General features: G+C 37.6%; 1 pseudogene; it reads left to right on the top strand.

Moving 5' to 3' along the window:
- Window positions 1-6202, top strand: part of LOC107574704 (phosphoribosyltransferase domain-containing protein 1-like) — a 13012-nt pseudogene that overhangs the window by 1773 nt on the left and 5037 nt on the right.

The raw sequence follows: 6202 nt of genomic DNA, 5'->3' as shown, positions 1-6202 counted from the left end.
TTTTTCCTTTCACTCAACTTTCTGTTAACATTCTTGGATACAGCACTCTGTGAACAGCCAGCTTCTTTGGCAATGAATGTTTGTGGCTTACCCTCCTTGTGAAGGGTGTCAATGATTGTCTTCTGAACAACTGTCAGATCAGCAGTCTTCCCCATGATTGTGTAGCCTAGTGAACCAAACTGAGAGACCATTTTGAAGGCTCAGGAAACCTTTGCAGGTGTTTTGAGTTGATTACCTGATTGGCATGTCACCATATTCTAATTTGTTGAGGGTTTTTGTTAAATGTGAGCCAAAATCATCACAATTAAAAGAACCAAAGACTTAAACTACTTCAGTCTGTGTGCATTGAATTTATTTAATACACGAGTTTCACAATTTGAGTTGAATTACTGAAATAAATGAACTTTTCCACGACATTCTAATTTATTGAGATGCACCTGTATATATATATATATATATATAAAAGGAAAGTATTTTGATAATGAAAACTTTGGAAACACCTCCCACTCTGTTTACTCATGTGAAATGGGTGGGTGCACAAACGTCTGGTTCTCTCTCAGTAAGGATCACAGCTTAATTAACTCTCACACATATGAACACTGACATGGCATCTGACCAGAGAAAAGAACCAGGCGTTGTGGTAAATATGCCTAACATACTGGATTTGATTCATTACAATTGCAACAGACAGCTTGTTAATTTTGTATCCTTACTTAGTGATTTTCTTTTTGCATTTCTACTTGTACTAAACTTTACTATGAACTATTATTTTTTTTTTGTTCTGTCTTTGGTTGGTTTAGATTAAAGATGGCTGGTCAGGTTACAGTTTGGAGCTGTTTAATTATCCTGAGCATTATCGGGGTGATCTGGAGTGTGTGTTCATCCCTCATGGAGTCATTATGAACAGGTAAAGACACTGCTGGACACAGAGCACCTCCATAAACAATTGCTGTACAGCTTTTCTAAACTCTAGAATAAATGTGAGATTCCATGGATCTTTTTCTCAGGAGAAAAAACCTGAGGAGCAAAAGACTTAAGCAAAATGTTTATGTGGAACAAGAGTTTCTGTTACTTAAATTAATACAAAAAAATGTATTAATGCGTAATACATAAAAATATTTAATATAGAGAGTTTATGTTGTCAACTATTCATTTTTTAGTCTTGTGCTTTCTTAGCTCCACAATCACATTCCAAATAATTTTGGGTTGCCTGTTAACGTCATGTGACCCTTAAATCTAATTTATGACATCACATGACCTCCTCACACACACAGAGTTTGTGACATTGTGATCTAATGTGATTTGTAGGATTGAGTGTCTGGCCAGAGACATCCTTGAAGACATCGGACATCATGATATGATGGTTCTGTGTGTTCTGAAGGATATAAGTTCTGTTCTGACCTGGTGGAGTCGATTAAAGCTCAGAGCCGCAGCGCCAACAGAAGACTGACTACCAGAGTAGAGTTCATCCACTTCAAGAGCTATCTGGTGAGGAAGCACAGAAATCATAAGCATAATAGCCAAAACTATTTCTGTTTGATAGCAGAGTGCTCATATCCACAACACATCTGTGCTAAAAGTGTTCAGAGTTTAGTTCACATAAAAATACACCCCTCAAATCCCCATGAACTCCCAGAAATGACCAAATAACAACAACAACAATAATAATAATAATAATACAATGCAATGCAAACTAATATTTTGTAAATGCCAAGTGTCCGTCATCGGCTGTGATCGGCAGATGGCGCTCGAATGCTATGTGCATGTTATTCAGAAAAGCATGTGCATGTGCTAAGAATAACATATGTCCATGCTACTGTACTATTTCTGCTGTGCACAATATGTATATTGTGCACAGTAAACATATTGCCCAAATGAAAATGCTGGAATACCTGGATGATATACGATGTACTACATTACTGCATTGGCCAAAATCTATGGTAGGCCTTTGGAAATTGGATAATTCATTCATTCATTCATTCATTAGGAATAAGTCAGTGCATCAACATCAGACAAGGTAACATTGTCTTCTTGATTCATTATTTGACTGCCAAGATTCAGACTGCCAAGAATTTCCACACATAATTGGATTAACAAAATAAATGTAAAAAAAAAAAAAAAAAAAAAAAAGGATGCTATGAGTTAATTTTCATGCAAATTTAAATTTTCAGAGAATGATGCATGAATGCTCTGTACCCAACATAAGTTTGGGTTTGAATCTTTACGGCTAATCCCAAAAAATAAATAAATAAATACTTGAAATGCAATAAAAGTTAACTGAAACAATATAGAGAAATACAATATACAAAAAAAAAAAAAAGTATTTTATTTCAGATACAGTAGTGTCTAATTTACATGCAGTTTAACTTGATGTAGCCTACCTAAAAAAAAAAACTAAAGTACAAATTGATAAAAACATTTAAAAAACAATAACTAATAAAAATGACAAAAACACACAACAAAATTAGGAACATTTTAACAAAAATTAAAAATCAGGATCGAATAAAATAAAATTGAAGATATTAAAAAAAAAACATTTAAATAGTATCTCAATTATACTAAAATATCACTGACGCAGACAATACCAAATAAATGTAAAATCAGCAACATAATAGTTGATCTTGTTTCAGCATTGTGGAAGACATTTTAATCTGAAATAATGATCACATGAGATGATCTACCCTCAGTACACAATGTGTGAGTCTCATACATTCTAAAAGTGTGGACACTTTAAGCCACACGTGTTGTGTTATTGCATTAGATAACAGAATAATAAGTGGCATTTATGTCAACTAAAATATTTCACAAAATATTGTTTTAAACAGATATGCTGTTCAAAACAAAATATTGTGGAAAATATAGTGGAAGTAACTGATTCACTAAAAACCAGCTAAAACCACTACAGAAAAAAAGACAGAAACCGAAAATGCCTCTAAGAAATTATATTAATAATTTCTTTCATCTGGGACCTTATAAATTGATTGCTTTGATGAACTGGTTCAAAATGACTGACTCGCCCATTCTTCTGAGTCAAATTCAGTGTTGTAGTCCATATTTTAGTTAAATGCTACTGTTTTATCAACATGTTTCTGTTAATTAATATTAATATGAAATGTGTTTTTTGCAGTGATTTCACACACCTCACAGTTTTGCTCCCAATGTTCTCACATTTACAAACCCTTTGCTAATAGTTCAAATCAATTATTTAAGAACTTTTAAATACACCATCGTCTAGCCTACTGATTAGCCAGCAGATGGTGCTGTTTGCACAATTTAGTCCAAAGAGATGCACTTTGTGTGTGCGTGTGTGTGTGTGTGTGTGTGTGTACCTACTTAACTATATTTTGGGGACAAATTTGTACCCAAAAGTGAGCTAAACCTGACAAAATCTCCAAAAACCTCCCTTTGGGGACATCCTCATTTGTAAAACTGGTATAAAAATAAAGTAAACAAAGTTTTTTTTTAAATTGTAAAAATGCAAAAAGTTTGCTGTGAGGGGTAGGTTTAAGGGTAGGGTTGGTGTAGGGCAATAGCACATACAGTTTGTACAGTATAAAAACCATTACGCCTATGGAATGTCCCCATGTAGATAGCTAAGTAAACTCTCTTTCTCTCTCTCTCTCTCTCTCTCTGTGTGTGTGTGTGTGTGTGGGTGTGTGTGTGTGTGTGTGATATGTCCCCATAAAACATGGACACACATAATCTCTCTCTCTTCCTGTGTGTGTGTGTGTGTGATATGTCCCCATAAAACATGGACACACATAATCTCTCTCTCTTCCTGTGTGTGTGTGTGTGTGATATGTCCCCATAAAACATGGACACACATAATCTCTCTCTCTTCCTGTGTGTGTGTGTGTGTGATATGTCCCCATAAAACATGGACACACATAATCTCTCTCTCTTCCTGTGTGTGTGTGTGTGTGATATGTCCCCATAAAACATGGACACACATAATCTCTCTCTCTTCCTGTGTGTGTGTGTGTGTGATATGTCCCCATAAAACATGGACACACATAATCTCTCTCTCTTCCTGTGTGTGTGTGTGTGTGATATGTCCCCATAAAACATGGACACACATAATCTCTCTCTCTTCCTGTGTGTGTGTGTGTGTGATATGTCCCCATAAAACATGGACACACATAATCTCTCTCTCTTCCTGTGTGTGTGTGTGTGTGATATGTCCCCATAAAACATGGACACACATAATCTCTCTCTCTTCCTGTGTGTGTGTGTGTGTGATATGTCCCCATAAAACATGGACACACATAATCTCTCTCTCTTCCTGTGTGTGTGTGTGTGTGATATGTCCCCATAAAACATGGACACACATAATCTCTCTCTCTTCCTGTGTGTGTGTGTGTGTGATATGTCCCCATAAAACATGGACACACATAATCTCTCTCTCTTCCTGTGTGTGTGTGTGTGTGATATGTCCCCATAAAACATGGACACACATAATCTCTCTCTCTTCCTGTGTGTGTGTGTGTGTGATATGTCCCCATAAAACATGGACACACATAATCTCTCTCTCTTCCTGTGTGTGTGTGTGTGTGATATGTCCCCATAAAACATGGACACACATAATCTCTCTCTCTTCCTGTGTGTGTGTGTGTGTGATATGTCCCCATAAAACATGGACACACATAATCTCTCTCTCTTCCTGTGTGTGTGTGTGTGTGATATGTCCCCATAAAACATGGACACACATAATCTCTCTCTCTTCCTGTGTGTGTGTGTGTGTGATATGTCCCCATAAAACATGGACACACATAATCTCTCTCTCTTCCTGTGTGTGTGTGTGTGTGATATGTCCCCATAAAACATGGACACACATAATCTCTCTCTCTTCCTGTGTGTGTGTGTGTGTGATATGTCCCCATAAAACATGGACACACATAATCTCTCTCTCTTCCTGTGTGTGTGTGTGTGTGATATGTCCCCATAAAACATGGACACACATAATCTCTCTCTCTTCCTGTGTGTGTGTGTGTGTGATATGTCCCCATAAAACATGGACACACATAATCTCTCTCTCTTCCTGTGTGTGTGTGTGTGTGATATGTCCCCATAAAACATGGACACACATAATCTCTCTCTCTTCCTGTGTGTGTGTGTGTGTGATATGTCCCCATAAAACATGGACACACATAATCTCTCTCTCTTCCTGTGTGTGTGTGTGTGTGATATGTCCCCATAAAACATGGACACACATAATCTCTCTCTCTTCCTGTGTGTGTGTGTGTGTGATATGTCCCCATAAAACATGGACACACATAATCTCTCTCTCTTCCTGTGTGTGTGTGTGTGTGATATGTCCCCATAAAACATGGACACACATAATCTCTCTCTCTTCCTGTGTGTGTGTGTGTGTGATATGTCCCCATAAAACATGGACACACATAATCTCTCTCTCTTCCTGTGTGTGTGTGTGTGTGATATGTCCCCATAAAACATGGACACACATAATCTCTCTCTCTTCCTGTGTGTGTGTGTGTGTGATATGTCCCCATAAAACATGGACACACATAATCTCTCTCTCTTCCTGTGTGTGTGTGTGTGTGATATGTCCCCATAAAACATGGACACACATAATCTCTCTCTCTTCCTGTGTGTGTGTGTGTGTGATATGTCCCCATAAAACATGGACACACATAATCTCTCTCTCTTCCTGTGTGTGTGTGTGTGTGATATGTCCCCATAAAACATGGACACACATAATCTCTCTCTCTTCCTGTGTGTGTGTGTGTGTGATATGTCCCCATAAAACATGGACACACATAATCTCTCTCTCTTCCTGTGTGTGTGTGTGTGTGATATGTCCCCATAAAACATGGACACACATAATCTCTCTCTCTTCCTGTGTGTGTGTGTGTGTGATATGTCCCCATAAAACATGGACACACATAATCTCTCTCTCTTCCTGTGTGTGTGTGTGTGTGATATGTCCCCATAAAACATGGACACACATAATCTCTCTCTCTTCCTGTGTGTGTGTGTGTGTGATATGTCCCCATAAAACATGGACACACATAATCTCTCTCTCTTCCTGTGTGTGTGTGTGTGTGATATGTCCCCATAAAACATGGACACACATAATCTCTCTCTCTTCCTGTGTGTGTGTGTGTGTGGAATGTCCCCATAAAACATGAAAACACATAATCTCTCTCTCTCTCTCTCTCTCTCTCTCTGTGTGTGTGTGTGT

The sequence above is a fragment of the Sinocyclocheilus grahami genome, unplaced genomic scaffold, assembly GCF_001515645.1.
Source record: "Sinocyclocheilus grahami isolate Dianchi unplaced genomic scaffold, SAMN03320097.WGS_v1.1 scaffold2313.1, whole genome shotgun sequence".
Lineage (NCBI taxonomy): Eukaryota > Metazoa > Chordata > Actinopteri > Cypriniformes > Cyprinidae > Sinocyclocheilus > Sinocyclocheilus grahami.
This window is presented reverse-complemented; position numbering and strand designations above follow the sequence as displayed.